Raw genomic sequence first — 23,604 nt, forward strand, 5'->3', positions numbered from 1 at the left:
GACTCACTAGCCTAAAGTCCATATGTGGTAAAAAAAAAACCTTCCGTGGCCCAACCCTTATTTGCAATCCGCATCCAGCCATTTCTTTTTCAACCTACACGTATGCTCCAGGCCAAACTCACGTAACTAGTCAGAAGATGCGGCCCACAACTGAACGGAAGACAAGTGTCACAATCGCACTCTTGCAGTAGTGAGACAATGATTATGTGACATTTGTTCTAATCCAATGAACAAGTCAACCATGCAAAATTTAGACTGAACGAACCATAGCAGTGTATGCTCGAATCAAGTAAAAGGCCTATCTAAGATGAAAGCAAGTAAAAGGTGTTTGGAATGAACATGCCACCATGAACCACAAATCGTTTACAAGAATAGCTGAGACATCTAACATGCAGCCACAGGCAACATTCCTCGGCCAATCATGACCGCGACATCTGCCCTTACACAATTTGTCAATATCTCTATCAACCGGCTCTTCATAAACTCAACGTTGTAGGATGAGGCTGACTTTAGGTCTCTCGACGCACTTCTAGCTGATCTCAGTATTGAGAAGTCTTTTCCAACCTACTAGGAGCTATTGAAAATCACTTCTCGGTTTGTTAACTCATCAAGTCTTCTCTGTTGGTGTTTATCCTACTTTCTTCGCTTGAAACAATTTCTTCTTTGCATGATGTCATACCACCTGCTTTTACTTGATGTTTTCTTGGTCGGAATAATAACGTTTCAAGTTACTGACGTGGACAACAGGGTTAGTCTGTATCAATAGGAGCAATTGAATGTTATATGATGTCTTCCTAATCTTGTGGATAACTTCGACTAGTCCATAGAATTTTCGCACTAGTCTTTGGTTCTTGTTGCTTTGAACTCAAAGTTGATCTGACCTTAACTTATCATAACTCTCTATTTGCTTTGAAATTATCGTGGTCGACCCTTCTCTACATTCGTCTGGATGGTATTTTTGCGTGAACATGTGTTGCTTTAGTGGTTTGTTTTTGTCTCCCTTCTTCAGTAGAGGTGTTGGCTTGGTTGCTTTGCCAAGCATTTGAGTGATCACTGACAAGAGCCTTTGCAGGTCAAATAAACCCGACTGTGAACATGCCATTTTGCTATTTGTAGAATTCAACTAGCTCAGGCTGAGCCGCATGACATCTATTTGTGGTAGGCGACATAAAACTAATCTTATGATTTATCTCTCTTGGTGGGGTTAAACCCAATATCTGACCTTCTTGTTTTGGGTCGTGGTGTTCATGTAGTGGCAATAAAGTTTTTTGTAGATTCATCATGGCTAAGATTCTTTCTCAACTGTACTATCGTCATCATTTTCACCCCTCTTGGTTGATGGATGTTTGTCTGAATGATCGTTGGGTTAGACTCCGTTACTACTAGGCATTTTTCTAGGGGCATGTACATGACTTTGTGTTCTAGTAGGATGTCAATCCCTGACTATTTGGGCTCTAGAAGGTTGGATATGAAGGCTGACTATTTAATAGTAAAAATCTGATAGAGATATATATACTAAATAATTATATATAATAGGCGGTTACATATAGTGAAGCTATATATAATAAACTGAAATCATATGTATACCCATTAGTCAGTGCTTCCTAGATGTACATTTCTCATTCTCCATATCCTCTCTTTGCATACCAGAAGTCATTAATACAAAACCATTAGTCAATATTTCTTCTTACATTTTCTCTATCACGTTCTTTGTGTTCATTTAGATCAAGTGTGTGCGTTGTTGTGTGATTCTAATAACAGGTATCAGAGCGATGAGAGATTCACCACGATCTGTGAAGATAAAAAGTTCAAAGACTGGAATTGAAAAGTTTGATGGATTCAATATCAGTTTCTAGAAGATGCAGATTGAAGATTATCTGTACGAGAAAGATATTCAGGAACCCATTTTAGGGGTGAAGCTGGATACCATGACCACGGAGGAATGGAAGCTCAAGGATTGTCACGCCGTAGGGTTAATTTGGTCGATGCCGCAAGGGAACCAAAGAAAGTGCGATTGGAAATGGTCCATACAGACGTTTGGGGACCATCTCCAGTTTCTTCATTTCTAGTACCAAAATTTCATGGATTAGAGGTCTCGCCCTTGCAACGAAAACTCTCTGTTTTCGTAAGGCTAGTCAGATATCTCATGACCACTCTTTTCCTCCTCACCATATCTAGACACTATAACGTTGATCCAGTATTGTCTTATATAGTTAACGTTCACTCTTTAACGTCCAAGGACATTTTATAACTACCACGAAAATCAAAACATACAATAAATTCATACAAGTTTTACAACATATCATATACTACTTACTTGGTCGCGGAGAGACGTGTCATCGAGCTGAGTCATAGAGATATACGACTCTTTATCCTAAGAAAAAATCTATATAATTTAAAATCTGGCGGCTCTGATACCAATCTGTCGCAACCCAACTTTTAAGGGTTCAAAACTCAAATAGAAACTAAAATTGAGAGTGAAAACAAATAAAAATAAAAGTAAATTAATATAAAATAAGAAAATGTTGTAAAATTAAAATGAGATTGAGAAAACAACACAACATTAAATATAAAATAAAATTATAAGAGGTGTTGTTCAAATTTATCCCAACAAAAAAAAAGTGTTTGGGATACAATTACAAAAAATAAAATAAAAAAAGTACAAAAAACCTCAAACGCAAACACAGACTAACGCTACATAACAACCCCATCTGTGAGTGCACAACCTTTGAAGGCTCCCTCATCTCACGGTAAGTTCTATTACGAACCCATCCAAAATAATCACACCTGTGACCGCATCTCCTGACTTTAAACTGCTAGTCTAAACATGGTTTCGTAACGAAAGCTTTAGAGATAAATCTATCTTTACAAAAATATTTTTCTCTTAATTTATAATTAGTCATAATAAGAAATAATTAGGTACAAATTTGGTCTAGAATTCAAAACTTTCAAATCTTACTGTTACTTAACTAGATTCAAATCTAGATTCTTGAACTCCTAGTACCATAAATAAAGTTGGTATCCTCTAATAAAACAGTAATTTCTCTTAAGATCATTAAATTCTTATAGACTCCAGGCTCAATATCATTAATACAATTATGTTTTATCTTGAACACGCCAGACATGAAACTAAAGTGCGTTCAATTTAACTCCATTTTATTGCCATCTTGAATTATGTGTAGGGTATATTCTTGATTTACCTTAAAGTTCTTGTGACATGACAGTTCATATTAGTTAAGCTTTTTGCAAAATCACAAGTTTAAAGACAACAACGATGAACCTAGGTCTATTAGTCAATTCAAAGACAATTTCTTTCTCCATCTTATCAATAATAATAGTTCAACTAAATCCATTTTATACAAAGAAACAAGTTTACGACTCATAAAAACAACTACCTAAATTATGTCCTAAAATTTTGAAAACATAAGTTGTAGTTGATAATTACACAAAAATTTCCTTAAATCCATGAATTCGTGTCCAATTAGTCAATCCTAAAGATTGTAACTAGCATATAGTAATTGAAGCTCCACATGAACGTAATTTAAAGTTCCCCTTACCTAACTAAAGTTTATCTCAACTTTAATGAAGCATGAATTGCACTGAAATTCATGAAATGCTTATAGACTCCAACTCTGAGTACTATTAATGCAATCATGTTTCATATGAGTTTGTCATAAATGAAACTAAGGTGCATTCAATACAACTTTATTTTCTTGTCATACGAGGCAAAATAGAAAAATTAAATCAAACAAACTAATGAACTGAACCGAATCAATCCAACCAAAATTGATTAGTTTGTTTCTTTTGTTGGGTTGTTGGTTTATTTGATAACCCTTGTATATTATAACGATTCAACTTTTCGTTTTATAGCCCTCCAACTACTAAGAGAAAAATATATTTGAGTAGAAGCTAAAAATATTGGGTGTTTAAGAAAAGGCATTTGGTTTAGTGGTATGATTCTCACTTGGGGTGCAAGAGGTTTTGAGTTCAATTCTTGAAATGCCCCTATGTCTAAATCTTTTCTTATCTAAGGACTTCATATTCGAAATCAACTTAACTTCATATTCGTCATTTTACACTTACCATCATGCTCTTAATACTCATAGTCTTTCTTAACATCCCATCCCAAGGCTTTATTCTCCAAGACAAATTCTACATCCGAGATTGTAGTATGAAAGTTCTATGAAATGCTCATGGTCTAGTGCTATGAAAGTTTGATTCTCAAAATGCCCCTTCAAGAGATTGTAGTATGAAAGACATTTACCAAGTTAAGAAATACATTAAAATAACACAAGTGACACATATGTAAACTATGTTATTAATATTTTATTTCTATTACATCTTTCCTTATTTATGAAATAATGAGAGGAGATATTTTTCATTTTCACAATTACTGATGACGGGAGGTTTAGGATTTTTTAATGTAAGAATCGTGGGGATGTAGCTCAGATGGTAAAGCGCACGCTTCGGATGTGGAAAGTACGGAGATCGATACCTTGCATCTCCAAATGAATCGATCACTAAATATATTATTTATTTTCAATTTTTTCTTATTTAGGACATAATGAGCCAGGATAGTTTTTCATTTTCACTATTACTGATGACGAGATGTTTAGGACTTTGTGACATAAGAATTGTGGGGATATAGCTTAAATAGTAGAGCACTCGCTTTGCATGCGAGAGGTATGGGGATCAATACCCTGCATCTCTAGATTTTCTATATTTTCACTATTATTGATGAGGAATCGTGGGATGTAGCTTATGATGGGAAATTTAGGGTTTTATGATGCAAGAATTGTGGGGATGTAGCGTGAGGAATCGTGGGATGTAGCTTATGATGGGAAATTTAGTACTATTATTGATGAGGAATCGTGGGATGTAGCTTATGATGGGAAATTTAGGGTTTTATGATGCAAGAATTGTGGGGATGTAGCTTGAGGAATCGTGGGATGTAGCTTATGATGGGAAATTTAGGGTTTTATGATGCAAGAATTGTGGGGATGTAGCTTAGATGGTAGAGCTCATTTAGCATCTTAGAGGTAAGGGGATATCTCGCATCTCCAAAAGAAACTATTTGTTATTAATATTTTACTTCTATTCAACCTTTCCTTATTTATGACATAATTAGCGGAGATATTTTTTCATTTTCACTAGAATTGATGACGGGACATTTAGGGTTTTTTGATATAAGTATTGTGGGAATGTAGCTTAGATGGTAGATTGCTTGCTTAGCATGCAAGAGGTACGGGGATCGGATCGATACCCCATATCTCCAAAAGAAACTATTCGTTATTACTATTTTATTTCTATTCAATTTTTCCTTATTTATGACATAATGAATAGCGTTATTTTTTTATTTTCACTATTATTGATGACGAGATGTTTAGGATTTTGTGACATAAGAATCTTGAGGATATAGCTTAGATGGTAGAGCGTTTGCATCCCATGTGAGAATTACTGGGATCGATACCATGCATCAACAAAGGAAACGATTACTAAATATATTAGTTCTTTAAAATTTTTCCTTATTAATGACATAATGAGCGGGGATAGTTTTTCATTTTCAATATCGTTGATGACGGGAAGTTTAGAGTTTTTTGGTGTAAAATCGTGGGATTGTAGCATGCGAGAGATACGGGGATCGATACCTCGCATCTCCAAAAGAAACTATTCGTTATTATTATTTTATTTCTATTAAATATTTCCTTATTTATGACACAATGAGTAGCGATATTTTTCATTTTCACTATTATTCATGACGAGACGTTTAGGGTTTTGTGACGTAAAAATTGTGGAGATGTAGCTTAGATGGTAGAGCGCTCGCTTTGTATGCAAGTTGTACGGGGATTGATAACCCGCATCTCCAAAAGAAAGTATTTAATTTGTTATTATATTTTTTTCATTTTCACTATTATTGATGATGGGAAATTTAGGGTTTATGATGTAAAAAACATGGGGATGTAGTTTAAATGGTAAAGCGCTCGCTTTGCATGCGAGAGGTACGAGGATCGGTACCCCGCACCTCCAAAAATAAGACTATCTATTATTAAATATATTATTTCTTTTCAATTTTTCCTTATTCATGACATGTTGGGTAGCAATATTTCTTCATTTTCACTATTATTGATGACGGGAAATTCAGGGTTTTGTGATGTAAAAATTGTGGGGATGTAGCATAGATGGTAGAGCGCTCGCTTAGCATGCGAGAGGTACGGGGATTGATACCCCCGCATCTCCAAAAGAGAGAAATTATTTTTTTAAGGGTTTTGTGATGTAAAAATTGTGGGGATGTAGCATAGATGGTAGAGCGCTCGCTTAGCATGCGAGAGGTACGGGGATTGATACCCCCGCATCTCCAAAAGAGAGAAATTTTTTTTTTAAGTATGAGTTAATTTAACATGTTATGTATCCGTGTGTACGAGAGAAAAAGAAAAGATACTTATATAAGGATTATTATATCATTATGGCTATGCCATTTTTATAGATAAAAGAGAGTAATGTCTCACAAGCACATATAGAGAGAGGACTTATTGTAAGTAAAGAAAGCAGAGAGGACTTATTGTAAGTAAAGAAAGCAATCTAGTAGTTATACTGCTACTTGTGAAGAGGGAATTTGATGAATTCCTCAAAAGATAAGAGCTTATAGGATGGCGGTAGCGTCCAATGCATATGACGGAACTTCTTCACAATTGCTCTATCTAACCAATTTATATTATTGTCATTTATAGCTTCTATCACAATACTATAAAATTTGGGGTCAAGGCCTATATGGGACTGAAAAGACCATTCACCACACGCTTGTAAATTAAATTATATCTACCACCCCTGAAATTTTCCACGGCAAACCTTCCAACAGCTTGCACTTCTTCATCATTGACATCCTTAATTGGAACTAGATTTTAAGGCAAATCTTCTCCACGAGTCACTTTGGAACACTTTTATAGATAGTTTCAACAAACTTACTTTGCTCGTGAATACTTTAGAGTTCAATATTTATAGTTGGAGAACGCTATTCAAATTGATATGGTCGAATCTTACAACAAAGTCTAATTGAGCCTCACTCTATTAGGAAATAGTCTCGAATCAAATTCTATAGTTTGGACAATGGTTGCATTGTTTTAGTCAACCAACCGAGACTAGTGTATTACCAATAGTATAAACAAATAATAATTAAATTTATTAGTAGAACTTTGGATGAAGTTTTATTAAATAGGTACTTAAATTATATCTAAAAATAGATAAGATTTTTTATTTTTATTTTTTTTATATACATTTAGGATAACAAAACAAACATTCAATAAGATGTCATTCCTGCCATGTTTTAATTTTTATTCTTTCTTATTTCTCGAAGATTAAAAAAAAAAAAAGTTATCATCTCTCAAATATGGTTCGTTATTTGATTATTTTCTCTTGAGTGAATTTTAAGTGAAACACATTCTCTACCCAAATAATTGCAAGATGGAAGCTTCACACCAAGAGGAATCAAAGTCCCAAGTATCAACGTCCTTAAGTGCCAATTTTTATTTTCCATCTCAACATAAATTAAACTTATTTTCGTGAAGATATCTATTTATAAAAGCAAAATATCTCAGAGTCACAAAAATAAAAATGAGATATAGATACGAGACATAAATATGATATCAAATAGATATGATAATTGTAAGGATTAGATTTGATTAAGTTATTTGGATTAGATTTTATCTAGTTATTTGAATTAGATTTGATTTAGTCATTCTTCAATTGGATGAGAAATTTCTCCCGATTCTTCTGATCTTTCCAGTTTTCTTTTTTTGTTCCTAACATTTTGGTATTAGAGTCATGCCCTAAACTAGTTAAAACTAGAAGCAGCAGTCTTCTACGTGTGTCATAATAAAAGTATGTCGATGGAGAGTCCACTTGTGCAGTCTACTGGAGGAAGGAGTCAAGGTCGTGGAAACTTTAGAGGCAGAGGAAGGGAACGAGGCAGACAAACCTTCAACAAGACAATAGTGGAGCGCTATAACTGTCACAAGCTAGGACATTTTCAATGGGAATGTCAAAGCAATACCAGACGAGGCAGACTATATCTCAGCCTGTAGCAACCGTTTAAACTCAATTGAAACTTATGGGGAAAAGTGGTTCAAGGTCTCTGTCGTACACTCACCGCTCCAATTCCTATCGTCATAGTCAGAGAAGCAGAAGGGACCCAAGTTCTTCCCCCTATCATTCCACTACCAATTCCAGGAGAAGCAGCCGTTCAAGTTCCCTCAGCCGCCAACGCAGAAGTAGGACTTCCTCGTTATCTCCTTTCCCCAAATCGTCCAGTTCTAGTCCTAGTCGTGCATCCACTGATCGGAATCATTCCATAGAGAAGCTTAAGAAAGAGGAAGAAGAGAAGAAAAGGCGTGAAACAGAGTTGAAGAAGTTAGAGGAAGATGCAGCTAGGAGGATGAAAGAACTAATTCAGAAGAATGTTGAAGAAAGGCTAAACTCTGAAGAGACTAAATTAGAAATACAGAGGCGAATAGAGAAAGGTCGCACGAAGTTGTTTGATGATGTTGATGTGCAACTTGAGAAAGAGAAAGACGCCGCTCTTACTGCTACAAGACAAAAAGAAGAACAAGCACCAAAAGAGAGAGAAGAGCTAGATAAAATGCTGGAAGAGAATAGAAGAAGGGTAGAAAAAGCACAGACGATTAGTTCTGGAGCTGCAGCGGAAGGAAGAAGAACAATATTGTGAGCTCGAGTTGATTCAGAGACAAAAAGAGGAGGCAGCTTAGAGAACTAAGGTAGATGATAAGAGTTTGAGTTATGTTTTGCTGGGAGTTAGTGATGAGTCAAAAGCTTACAGACTCTATGATATAGAAACGGCAGATGAAATAAGGATATAGAAACGACAGATGAAAATAAGAACATAGAAGCGGCAGATGAAAATAATGATATAGACGCGGCAGATGAAAATACTGCAGAGGAAAATATTTCATCTGGCTCTTTGGCTGAAGCAAGCTCTCCTAGCTCAAATAAGGCAAGGAATAAGAGACCACCAGTCTGGATGAGAGACTATGCAATAGGAGAAGTTTTTTTTTGTAAAGAAGATGATGAAGCTCAGCCATGTTTACCCTTACTGAACATGCAAACTTTGTAAACTTTAGAGAAGTATTGAAGAGTGAGAAATGGAGGCAAGCGAGGGATCTAGAGCCATAAACAGAAATGGCACATGGTTATTGATGAAGTTACCTAGTGGAAGTTTGGTATGAGGTCGTAGATATAAACTGATTACTATTCCTGTTCAGTTTAAGGGAGGGATTGTTAGGATTAGATTTGATTGAGTTATTTGGATTAGATTTGATCTAGTTATTTGAATTAGATTTGATTTAGTCATTCTTCAATTGGATGAGAGATTTCTCCCAATTCTTCTGATCTTACCGTTTTCTTTTTCTGTTACTAACAGTAACATGTCATTCTTAAAAAACTAGGATACCGATGTGACAATGATACATTAATTAAAAAGAATTATTTCAAAAAATTTATCAATTTTATATTAGAAATAAATTCATATAAATAAGTTTATATATTTGTATACTTAAAAAAAAAGCTTAATGTATGTTTCACTCTCAAAATATATTCAAAGTCAAGTGTCTGATACGATGGATTATAAATTTGTAATGTATCCATTGTATTAACAAGTGTTCAGTACATGCCCAACAAGTGTTCAGTACATTTAAAGTAGTTTGAAAACTAGCACGTCAAATATTATAATTGACTAACTACAACTTCAATTTTGTGCTTTAAGGATTGTTTTGACCCAAGAGAAATAAAATCCTTAATTTAGTACATGGTAGCAAAGATGGACATGAGAATGAGTTATTCTCATATGGAAACAGATTTCACCTTAAGTTATATCTCATATCCTCTCTTAACCAATTATTTAGTTTTATTTAGTATGTTTTAGAAAGATAGGTCCATCCATAGCAAAAAAATAAAATAAATAGAATAGATTAAATTAGCCACTAACATAATTAAAAAAAAAAAAAAAAACATAAAGGATGAATTGATTAAATTGACTAATTGCTAACATAATTTAAAAAAAAAAATGTAACAAACACACGGAAATAAGATTAGGAACACAAGTAAAAAAAAAAAAAAAAACTCATACAGCCAAAAAATCAAGATTTGGAAAGTGTTAAACAGTTTTGATATATAGACATTTCAAGACCTTACTCGTGCAATTTTCCCATGAAATCTAACACTAAAGCATCATAAAATTTAGAGAAATGATTGAAATTGATGTCATGTTCATATAGGTTGACTTTAATACAAAAGACAAATCGAACTTTCTTAAGGATAAATTGGGGACACCAGCCTAAGCTAATCAGGTAGGTGGCCTTACCATCCGTATAGTTATATTTGATGTTGACTTTGCTCGTGGTTCTGCAACTGTCATATATATTGATATATGTGAAATGTTTGTGAATCGATATGCTTATGATATGTTATAATATGTGAATTGTATGATAATACTTACGGTACCATGTGTTCAATGGTATATTTGAGATAGGATACGAGAAGGATGCACTAAACGTAATGTAACGATAGGAGTAAGACATGTTCATGAAACGTTATGGTTTGGTTACGTATCGAAGTGTTATGGGTATGACAGATCGATAACAACGATATGGTCACGATGGATTCATAAAACAATACGATTAGGTTATGGGTAGAAAGGGATAGGATTATGATAGATTGATAGAACGATAGCGTTAGGATACGTTCTTGTAACGTTAAGACTAAGGTACGTTCAGGTAACGACACAACTATGATATGTCTAAGGACGTTAAGGCTATGATAAATTAGGGAAGGATATAATCATGAAGTTTTTACGACATGATATGATTATGATACGACATGTGAAGGACGGATATATATCCAACAAGTGTCTAAGAGGGACGTGAGAATAAATTATTCTCGAGCTTTCTTTACATCGGTCAAAGAGTATTTGATAAGCTATCAAAATGAAGGGTTTTCTCTTTTCTTCTTCCTTCTTTCTCCCTTTTCACGTTTATTTATTTATTTTTTTAAATAAAAAAAAGTTTAATGTGAGAATGAAGAAATTAGAAAGGAGAAAGAAATGAATGTAATAAAACTTTTCCGTCGGTAGGAATGGAAATGGTGAATGGGTTCTTGACGATAGTCGACCGCTATACTCTTGTTTTGGATGTAAGTGATGATTATCAGCAATATGAGTTGTGTCAATACCACACGGTTATCAAGAGGAAGTAAAGTAGAGTAGAATAGAATAGATCAAGCGATCCATTTGTTGAGAGTACTGTAAGAGGCACACAATTAAGAAGGTTGGATATAACTACTCTTCCACATCTGAGGGATGAGTCTCAAAGATCCAACTACAATATCAAAGAAACTTTGGGTGGTAGCGATTGCTTGCATTGGTGTCTCCGTGGTATCCCAGACACATGTAACATGATTTTTCTTGCTCAAATATAGCTTCATTTGTCTTAAAAGTTCACTTTTGAGTAATCCTGGAAGGCTTCTTAATTTGCGCTTCTGGTGAAGATGATCACTCCGAGGTGGGTTTGTTAGTGATGATGCAATTATATAATCAGGGTTTTATATCAATGGTTCCATTTATATCTATAAATGAAATTTGTGGTGTATTTTTTAGAAATTCAACAATAATCATCGGTTATTTGGTTACCATTCTAAAGAAATTCAACTTTCGACCTTTTGTGAATGCTCAAAGCTACTTGCAAAGTACTATTGATTATGATCCATAATACTCACCGACTCGAAATTGAGGTTTGTTCATGTTTGAAAATGTGACAAACCAAAAGACAAGATGCTAATTAATATTGTTTGTGATTGTTGTTGTGAATTCTTCATCTTTGAATACATATTTTGGTTGGCTCATGAATTTTTCCATCTTTTAAAAATATTATTTTTTTTAGTTCCGGCCTAATTTCATAATAGGCTATTGAATCACAATATTGCAATATTTTAAGTTACTTTTAAGATTAAAGGTCCATGAATAAAGTAATTACGACAAGTTCTTTTTATGCATCTTATTTTAATCTAGCACATAAATGCTTCCTAATTATTTTATTTCTTTTTTTATGAATTAGGTTATGAAGAGCATTTGAATTATAAACGCTTTAATTTATACAATATATAATAACTAATCATTTTAATATTTATACTCAAATATACTAACAAGTACTAGTAACACTAGTCTCAATGACTTAAAGAATACAACTATTATCTCGAACTATAAAGAATTTAATTCTAACCTATTCTAATGGACAAACGCTTTATTAGACTCTATTGTAAGATTTCACTTCATCAATTTAAGTAGCGTTCAACTACAACTATAAATATCAAATTCTTAAGTATTCATGAACAAAATCGGCCTAACAATGTCTCTTGGAACTATTTACCAAAGGTGTTAGAATGAGCTGTGTGGAAGGGTTGCCTTTAGATGCTTTAGTACCAATTAAGGATGTCAATATCCTAGTAGTGCAGAATGCAGGAAGGTTCGTAGTTGAAAAGAATAACGAGAATAGTGGACATCGTTTCATCTACAAGCGTGTGGTGAACGGTCTGGTTGGTATGACTAGAGAACGTCGTCCTCGCATAATTTATATTATTGTGATAGAAGTTATAAATAACGATGATATTCCTTGGTCTTTTATTACAAAGGTGCATAACTTTTAAAGAAGTTCTCGAGTTCCTTGTCCCCAAGTAGCAATACAACTACTAAAATGCTATCTCTACTTATAATAAAGCCCTCTCTCCCTCGAAATATATATGTGTGTTTGTGGATGTATTACTCTCTTTTATTAATAAAATATGGCATAGTCATAATGATATTGTAACGTCCTTTGGTCCAATTATGTCAAGCAAATGTTGTAGCAAGCAAAGAGTTTTTAATAAGTTTGCTATTGCAAAGAGCTCGGTTTATGGCACAAATGTCTCTGATGTGAAAGGCGCACCAATTCAACGAGATTTAAGTAACCATGAATAAGACACATGATACAGCATGTAAACAAAACGATGTCCATGACTCTTGTTATTTTCTTCCACTACAAACCTTCTAGCCTCTTGCACTTTTTTGTCATTGACATCCTTAATTGAAACTAGAATTGAAGGAAACACTTCTCCACAACTCATAGTGGAACACCTTTGATAGATAGTTTCAACCGATTTACTTTGTCGAGGAATACTTTAAAATTCGATATTTATAGTTGAACGCTACTTAAATTGATGAAGTGAAATTTTACAACAGATGTTAATAAATCGTTTGTCTATTAGAAGAGAGCTTGGAATTAAATTCTTTATAGTTGGGATAAGGGAGGTTTTAGTCAAATTAAGTATACTTTTTAGTTTTAAAATAAATTAATTTTTTAGTTTAAAATAAATTGATTTTTAGTTTTAATTTTATTCCTAATAAATTAATTTTGATGGGGTGTTATGTATTTTAATAAAATTAATATTAACTTAATCAACAAAAAATTTTAATTATAAGCTAAATTAATAAAAATACCATTCAACTTTGCACTTTATCTAAAAAAATACTCATAATTTTTTTAGAAGTTTCAATAATACACTTAATCTTTAAAAAAAAAAAATCTATAGAAACTATTAATTTGTTTTTTACAAAAATACCGATTGAATTTTCAAAAAAAAAAAAAAAAAAAAAAAAAAAACTTCAAAACTATGGTTAACTTTCAAAAGTGTTTAAAAAAAGATAGATGAGAGAAAATTGGGTTCATGGGGATAAAATTGAACGTGGAGAAGGTTTTCAAGCTCAGTATAAGATCCTGAAAACACAACAAGAAGTAATATCCATGTTTATCTACTAGTAGTAGGCTACTCACTAAGTTTTACTCACTCCATGTTTATCTTAAGGTAGCCATTAAGAACCTACTAGTAGGCTACTCACTAAGTTTTACTCACTCCATGTTTATCATTTTTTTTTTTCGAAGTAACTAAGAGTTGGTCGTGGATGAGAGCGTATTTTTTTAAGTCTGCTTCTTATTTTGTGTTTGTAACGAGTATGTATGTGTAACACCCAAAAAATGAAGGAAATTATCTCCCATAAGAATAAGCCACTCATGAAAGACCCAATGGATAGAAAGGAAAAAAATTAAAGGATTAAGCAAGAACAAAGGACTTAGTCAAGTCACTCGTGTACCCTAACAAGTGATTTCAAGGAGTTAAAGGCCTTTTGAAAAGAATTGGAAACGAATAAGTAAATCAAAAGGGCAAAAAAGTCATTTTATCAATTATAAAAAATCTTTCCGAATTTGTAATTCCTTATCTAAAAGGAATCTCAAGATTCAAAAAAAGGGAAAAATGATAAAAAAGCGATGAGAAATTTGTAGAAATTTTTTGGATTTTTCAAGAAAAATAATAATAAAATATTCGGAAAGTGGTAAATTACCAAAATACCCCTAGAAGAATGGATAATTACAGAAATGCCACTCCAATTAGAATCAGAGCATCTACCGTGACCATCCGAACAAAATCTTTCGAACTCAAATCTCAATCGTCAGATGTCCTCAAAAATTTGATATGATCTAGAACGAACACGCACGGATCATCACATCCAACGACTAGTATGCAAAGCCAAGGTCGATAAGGCCATGATCGAAGTTGATATCACCAAAAAATTATCCAGAAAGATCGATCTCTAAATAACGAAGATTCTGGAGCTCTCAATGTCGGTTTAAGCTCCTCCTATAAAGTCGAAAGTAGGAGCAACAATACGGAATAAGAATCGAGAAAGGTCGATCCCCCAATTGAAGGCAATAAACGTTTAGATTGTGTTTCTCCTACTCTCAGATTTCTTCCAAATTCGAGAGCAATCCTCCACCATTTCTCTTCAAACTTCTAAATAACGAAGAATCTGGAGCTCTCAATGTCGGTTTAAGCTCCTCCTGTAAAGTCTAAAGTAGGAGCAACAATATGGAATAAGAATCGAGAAAGGTCGATCCCCCAATCGAAGGCAATAAGCGTTTAGATTATGGGTCTCCTACTCTCAGATTTCTTCCAAATTCGAGAGCAATCCTCCACCATTTCTCTTCAAACTTATTCCTACCGTTTCTCAACAAGATTACCCACAAGTTCTATGAAGGAATAGAGTGCTGAAAGTGCCTAGAAACCATTCCCCCAATTCAATCCGCCATTGAAGAACTTTAAGAAAAACTTGAAAATCCTACCCGAGGATACATGATGACTCGTCGAGCAAGAATGATTCCAATCAGTTTCTGTACCTCCAAGGAATGCTTCCATAGAAGACCACGAAGAAAAATAACTTCGAGAGCGTGCCAAATTGAAGGAAATAGGTTTCAAAATTAAATTGGGGATAAGAGTCAAAATTCCTATCTACAATCTCTTTTCCTTCAAATTAAGGATTCCTCTAGCTTTAGAGAAAGAAGTTGAGTAAACTTGATGAAGGAATCCAGTGCTGAAACGTCGTAGAATAAGCTACCCACGAGATCTCAAATCTGGCGTTTCGAGTGAGTTGCATACCGAGAACGATTTCTGGAAATTAAGGTCCTACACTCAAAGACGTTCCTCCAAACCAATTCCTTGAGCCTAAAGATAGGATATGGAAGAGGTTCAATGAAGAAATAGGGCCTTGAAACCCCTAGAATCGGCTACCCAATAAGAAATCCTTTGTTTTATCTCCAGCGATAAATCAGATTTTGGATGAACTTTTGTAGCGAATATCTTAGGCTACGATCCACGAGAAGTTATCAAATAAATCCCAAGCCCTTTCTTGTAACATCCATCTTTAAGTTTCACGAAGAAATCGAGGAGAGAAACACTGTAAATTCGGCTGTACAGGCCGAGTTTCAGATGGCGGCGATGCGAAAAATGTGCATCTTCTTCCTGTTCAGAGGAAGAAAACGATGATACGGCCAGTTCAGCTGAACTGTCCAAGTCAACTAAAAAGTTTACCTTTTCTCGGGTTTTCTCAGTAGATCTTATTTTATGAAATGTTGTATGAATCCTTTTCCCGAGAGGTTATATAAGGTAATGAAGTTTGGGAGTTATTGGAAAACTTTAGTTAGTGAAAAAAGATATGGGAGAAAATGCTCATCACGATCCATATGACTTTACCTCCTACGATAACTCAAGTGGTATCCCTAAAATAATAGATTCCCCAGATGTACCCTTGGTCTCTAATAAATACTACGTGCACAATATCATGCTGGGCTTATTTCCTAAGAACCCCTTGGTCTCTAATAAATACTACGCTTATTTCCTAAGAACCTCTTGTTCTCTAATAAATACTACGCTTATTTCCGAAGAACCCCTTGGTCTCTAATAAATACTACGCTTATTTCCTAAGAACCCCTTGGTCTCTAATAAATACTACGTTTATTTCCTAAGAACCCCTATAAATACTACGCTTATTTCCTAAGAACCCCTTGGTCTCTAATAAATACTACGCTTATTTCCTAAGAACCCCTATAAATACTACGCTTATTTCCTAAGAACCCCTATAAATACTACGCTTATTTCCTAAGAACCCCTATAAATACTATGCTTATTTCCTAAGAACCCCTTGGTCTCTAATAAATACTACGCTTATTTCCTAAGAACCCCTTGGTCTCTAATAAATACTACGCTTTTTTCCTAAGAACCCCTTGGTCTCTAATAAATACTAAGCTTATTTCCTAAGAACCCCTTGGTCTCTAATAAATACTACGTTTATTTCCTAAGAACCCCTATAAATACTACGCTTATTTCCTAAGAACCCCTTGGTCTCTAATAAATCTATAAATACTACGCTTATTTCCTAAGAACCCTTATAAATACTACGCTTATTTCCTAAGAACCCCTATAAATACTACGCTTATTTCCTAAGAACCCCTATAAATACTACGCTTATTTCCTAAGAACCCCTATAAATACTACGCTTATTTCCTAAGAACCCCTATAAATACTACACTTATTTCCTAAGAACCCCTATAAATACTACGCTTATTTCCTAAGAACCCCTACCTCTATAAATACTAGGCTTATTTCCTAAGAACCCCTACCCCTATAAATACTAGGCTTATTTCCTAAGAACCCCTACCCCTATAAATACTAGGCTTATTTCCTAAGAACCCCTATAAATACTAGGCTTATTTCCTAAGAACCCCTTGGTCTCTAATAAATACTACGTGCACAATATCATGCTGGGCTTATTTCCTAAGAAATTATAAGTTCCAAGCTTATGCATAGAGGCCCCTATTTCAATTTAGGTGGGATGCTATGGTATATGTACCATGAGCTGCACCACGATTATGACAACGCACCCCTACCCCTATAAATACTACGCTTATTTCCTAAGAACCCCTACCCCTATATCATGCTGGGCTTATTTCCTAAGAAATTATAAGTTCCAAGCTTATGCATAGAGGCCCCTATTTCAATTTAGGTGGGATGCTATGGTATATGTACCATGAGCTGCACCACGATTATGACAACGCACCCCTACCCCTATAAATACTAGGCTTATTTCCTAAGAACCCCTATAAATACTAGGCTTATTTCCTAAGAACCCCTATAAATACTAGGCTTATTTCCTAAGAACCTATAAATACTAGGCTTATTTCCTAAGAACCTATAAATACTAGGCTTATTTCCTAAGAACCCCTTGGTCTCTAATAAATACTACGTGCACAATATCATGCTGGGCTTATTTCCTAAGAAATTATAAGTTCCAAGCTTATGCATCATAGAGGCCCCTATTTCTCTTTAGGTGGGATGCTAATTTCCTAAGAACCCCTTGGTCTCTAATAAATACTACGTGCACAATATCATGCTGGGCTTATTTCCTAAGAAATTATAAGTTCCAAACTTATGCATCATAGAGGACCCTATTTCTCTTTAGGTGGGATGCTATGGTATATGTACCATACTAGGCTTATTTCCTAAGAACCCCTTGGTCTCTAATAAATACTACGTGCACAATATCATGCTGGGCTTATTTCCTAAGAAATTATAAGTTCCAAGCTTATGCATCATAGAGGCCCCTATTTCTCTTTAGGTGGGATGCTATGGTATATGTACCATGAGCTGCACCACGATTATGACAACGCCACCTATGCACTCATGGGAAGTGGTAATGGGCTTATTTCCTAAGAACTTATAAGTTCCAAGCTTTATGCATCATAGAGGCCCCTATTTCTCTTTAGGTGGGATAGGTGGGATGCTATGGTATATGTACCATGAGCTGCACCACGATTATGACAACGCCACCTATGCACTCATGGGAAGTGGTAATGGGCTTATTTCCTAAGAACTTATAAGTTCCAAGCTTATGCATCATAGAGGCCCCTGTTTCTCTTTAGGTGGGATGCTGCACCACGATTATGACAACGCCACCTATGCACTCATGGGAAGTGGTAACAACGTTTTGTTTTAAAATGTCTTGTGTTGTCGTTCCTTATTCTGTGTTTTCACATCAAGGTCATTTCATAAAGGTCCTACCGGGAGTAGAACCCAAGTTGTTGGATTCAAAGTCCAAAGTGCTAACCACTACACCATAGAACCCCCTGTAAAAATTTATTTTGGAATGGGTTTCCTATTTCATGTTACTAATTAGTTGGTTTGGTTTGATTCAATTCTTGGGTCCACTAGATTGAATTGACGTAGCTCAATTAAACTCTTGATAATATAAAAATCATAAGTTTCTTAAATTAAGTTAACTTAAAAGTTTAACCCCTAATCTTTTTTAGAATGTTTGGCTTTGTGTCTAGTTGATCTCTAAATGCTTAAAAATATCTAATAAGACTTCTATTTAAGGAACTTTTCACTATAAAAGATGTAAGACTTCAGGTTTATTATTAAGGAATTTCAAATGAGTGATTTGATATATCTCAGAGGACAAAATATTTATTTGTTTCAAATATCTTACGTTGACCATTCTTTTTTGTCGAATATTTTGAATATTATCATTGTGAATTACTAATGGCATTAGATTGAATCTCATTAATAACAATATCCCAAAACTCAGGTAAAGATGACATCAAAATTAATACTTTAATTTCATCTTCAAATTTTATTTCCATTTAACTCAGTTGACTAATAATCATAATAGTCACAGGTTCACAAATATTTACAACCTTAAAAGGTAAAATTATAAGGAGTACAAGAAAAAAGTTTTTAAAATAGTTTCAAAATATAGAAAAAAAAAATAGTAGGAATTGGTCAAAGTCAACATCCATTGATCACTTATGAAACAACACAACACAGATGAGGGTAACATTTTTTTATTTCTCTACGCCCTTTGGTTTATTGGCTTTACAAGATGGAGACATGAAGTTTTCTATGTTCTAAATAAATTTGGTTGATTGTTTTCTCTACGCCCTTTGGTTTATTTGGTTGATTGTTTACAAGATGAGGATAACATTGGTACCATCAAAACTTATTTATTTCTTTGAAATGTTTGAGTTTACAATTTACATGTTTTTATTTTTCTACTTTGTCTGCTTGCATTTAGAAATGAAGCAAAATTAGTCCGAGGGTTTTAGGCAGATTGTTATAATTCTAATTTTTAACTAAAAAAAAAAATTAGTCTCGTTGTCACGCTTAAAACTACCCTAGAGGTATAATCGACCTATTATCCTTCCACCAATAGGAGCAAAAGGCAACGTTACTATGTGAAACTAGTTTCATGTCATTTATTCAACAATAAGGGTGTTAGCATGCATTTGAAAATGAACCCATATTTAAAAAATTTATATAAAATAGAAAAGAATTGTTATCTCAAAGACAATGAGAAAACCAACGGTTCCTTCACCCAAGACCTATGGCCCGACTCCCAACATGGAAGGGATAATCTAGAGAATCATTCCAAGAACCCTACCGGATGGGTTACTAACTCACATTTCGGTGGGTTCTGCAAGCACGGATTGCAAGTTAAAAGAGGTTGAAAACAAAGTAAAATGATAAAAGGGCCCAACCAAATTCGAATGGGTGACCTCGTGATCTGCAGTCAAATGCTTTACCACTGAGCTATGGACCCATTTTGCATGATTTAAACCTGAGTGACCCCTTCTATAGAGTGTCAGTCTAAAAGTGGAAAAAGTGTCTCTCCAAAATAAAAGGGCCCAACCAAGTTCACAAACGGGTGACCGGTCAAATTCTCTACCATTGAGCCATGGATTCATTTTGTAGGATTTTAACCTTAGTGACCCCTTAGACATAGTGTCGGTCCAAAAAGTGTAACAAATTTCTATCCAAGGTAGAAGGGCCTGTTAGGATCGCACAACAACGCAAACGCTCGATCTAGATGAACACAAAGAACAGGATAGAGAAAAGTGTAAGGAGAACTCTGGCTAAAAGGTTTTTTCTATTGATGACTTCAGGTATGTACAGTAACAGAGAATTACAGAGAATAAAAAGTACTTTTCAAAGCTCTAGCGGACCGGATATATGTATAGTTCAGTTTACTATATATAGGTTTACCAGATTTAACCATCTACTATATATTGACATTTACTATATATAGCTTTACCCGATTTAACCATCTACTATATATAGCTATTTACCATATATAGGTTTACCGGATATAGTTTTACCAAATATAGTTGTACCAGATATAGCTTTACCAAATATAGCTTTATCGGATATAACCATTGACCAAGCTATAAGTAAGTTGCAGGCTCCATGACCTAACACACTTGGAGACTGATCTAGTCAACTAAAAATTTCATTCTCAAACGAACATGAGCATCTTCATGGTCTTCATGGCACCATATCAATTGAGGCTTTGCACAACCTCAATATTCCAACATCAACACATTTTGTCAACATGTTTGCTGGATTCTTTGCACCCTCTATCTTCTCCAAACACATCACAATCTTTCATTAACCTACAAGTGAAATGGTATCGTCTTATGTGTTTTCTCTTTAAATGATAGACCGGGTTCCTTCGCCAACTGTATGACACTCTGACTATTTCTGTTAAGAATCTTCGTGCTGCTTCTTGCTCATTCTTCCAGATAGTCAGTCATCCATATCGTCTTCTTTCCAGCTTCAACTATTGCCACGTACTCCATCTCAGTACAACACATTTTTTAAGCCTAGACGTTCCATCATCCATGGCTTGCTCCTACTTGGTTGTATCCTCCAACTGTAGGGTCTCATCAAAGGGTTGTGGTTCCCTTTCATCAGCAACAGATAGTGTAATGAAGGTACATACATATCTGGTACTCTGATAGTACATGATGATCTTCTCAACACAAGTTCAGGTGTCAGTTACTCCACTACTGATTCCTCCGCAACAACCTCAGGAGTTTGTTGAGTATCTGCTACAAGATCACTTGGTGATTTTCTCCGCAACTCAACCTCAACTCCCACTTGCTTTGTTGTCTTGGAACCTTGCTCCACATCTGGTTCCTCAGCAGTAGTCTCAGGAGTTTCTTGAGTATCTGCTACAACATCACTAGGTGTGTTTCCCTGCAACTCAAGCTCAACTCCCACTGTCTTCGTGGTCTTGGAACCTTTCTCCACATCTGGTTCCATTTCCAATCGCACTTTCTTCAATTCTCTAGCGGTCCTTGTGAAGCTAACTCGTTTCTGCTTGCTCATAACGTAGTTCTCACAACGACCCACATGAACAGATTTCAGACTTTCTAAAACTCCTTTCGCAGCCAGCCTCTTCATTCCTTTCGCGCTCATAGGTTCAAGTCTATTGTGCTGTAGACTTGAATTTGAAGCACTCTCAGCAGCAGCAGCTATGTTCATACACCCTGCAGTTGTGTATAAGGTTCTAGATTTTGAGCCACGTGCTACCACTGTAGCACCCTTCCTAATTTTCCACGAACTCTTCCCTAACCTTGTTGCATAACTTGTGTTGTCCAACTGACCAATAGAGATCAGGTTCCTTCAGAGACCAGGAATATATCTGACATCCTTTAATGTCCACTGATTTCCTGCTGGAGTTTTTATGCACACATCTCCTTTTCCTTTAATCTCTAAATCTTTGTTGTCGGCAAGATACACCTTCTCGAAATTTCCAGACTTGAAATTCCAAAACAACTCTTTATTTGGAGACGAATGAAAAGATGCACCTGAATCCAAAATCCAGGATTCAGTCAAACTGTCCACGCTGAGGATTATAGAATCATCACATCTCCAGATTTTTGATTCTGCTTTCTCTTTGGTCTTGTACAACCTGTCTGAAAGTGACCTTTTTCTCCACAATTCCAACACGTTACGTTTGGTCTATTTGGAGATTTTTCTCGGTTCTTTGATTTTGATCGCCCTTTGTTTGGGCCCTTCGGTTTACTTCTTCCCCTTCGATCAACACTGAGAGCATTGCCTGATGAATCTCCAGTTTCCCGTTTGCGAATACTTTCGCTGAGAACTACATCTCAAATTTCACAAAACTTCAGTTTATAAGATCCTCGGGAACTGCTGATTGCGACAACAACAGTATCCCATGACTCGGGTAAGGATGACATCATAATCAACGCTTTAATTTTATCTTCGAAATTAATTTCCACCGAACTCAGTTGACTCATGATCATATTGAATTCATTTATATGATCAGCAACAGGTCCACCTTCAGACATCTGTAGATTGAACAATCTCCACATCAAATACACCTTGTTCATAGCCGATGGTTTTTCATACATATTTGACAGCGTCTTCAATAGATCAAACGTTGTCTTCTACTTGATAATGTTGAACGCCACGTTTTTGGATAGCGTCACCCGAATCAGCCCCAAGGCTTGTCGATCCTTGAGCTTCCACTGTTCCATGGTCATGAATTCCGGCTTCACTCCCAACAGAGGTTCGTGAAGATGTTTCTGGTACAGATAATCTTCAATCTGCATCATCCAGAAACCGAAATCGGATCCATCGAACTTCTCAATTCCAATCTTTGAACTTTCCATCTTCACAGATCGTGGTGAATTTCGCCTAGCTCTGATACCAGTTGTTGGGATCGCACAACAACGCAAACGCTCGATCTAGATGAACACAAAGAACAGGATAGAGAAAAGTGCAAGGAGAACTCTGGCTAAAAGGATTTTTCTATTGATGACTTCACGTATGTATAGTAAGAGAGAATTACCGAGAATAGAAAGTACTTTTCAAAGCTCTAGCAGATGATATATATATATATATAGTTAAGTTTACTATATATAGGTTTACCAGATTTAACCATCTACTATATATAGCCATTTACTATAGCTTTACCCGATTTAACCATCTACTATATATATAGCTATTTATCATACATAGCTTTACCAGATATAGCTTTACAAAATATAGCTTTACCGGATATACCTTTACCAAATATAGTTTTACCGGATATAACCGTTGACCAAGCTATAAATAAGCAGCAGGCTCCATAACCTAACAGGGCTCAACTAGGTTTGAATTGGTGACCTCTTGATCTGTAATCAAATGCTCTAACATTGAGCTATGGTCCAATTTTATATGATCTCAACCTTAGTGACCCCTTCTACAGATTATCGGTCCAAAAGTGACCCTATCGAATCGGCTATGGACCAATTTTATATAAATTGGTGGATTACCTATCGGTAATTAAACACAGGTCGTTAGATTCAAAGTCGAAAGTACTAACCACTACACCAT

General features: G+C 35.1%; 1 pseudogene; it reads left to right on the forward strand.

Moving 5' to 3' along the window:
* The first annotated feature begins 8,104 nt into the window (after positions 1 to 8,104).
* Positions 8,105 to 8,870, forward strand: LOC147790711 (uncharacterized; annotated as a pseudogene).
* The last annotated feature ends 14,734 nt before the right edge of the window (positions 8,871 to 23,604 follow it).

This window comes from Cucurbita pepo, chromosome 10, assembly GCF_057944985.1.
Source record: "Cucurbita pepo subsp. pepo isolate OVF chromosome 10, ASM5794498v1, whole genome shotgun sequence".
In the NCBI taxonomy this organism is placed as follows: domain Eukaryota; kingdom Viridiplantae; phylum Streptophyta; class Magnoliopsida; order Cucurbitales; family Cucurbitaceae; genus Cucurbita; species Cucurbita pepo.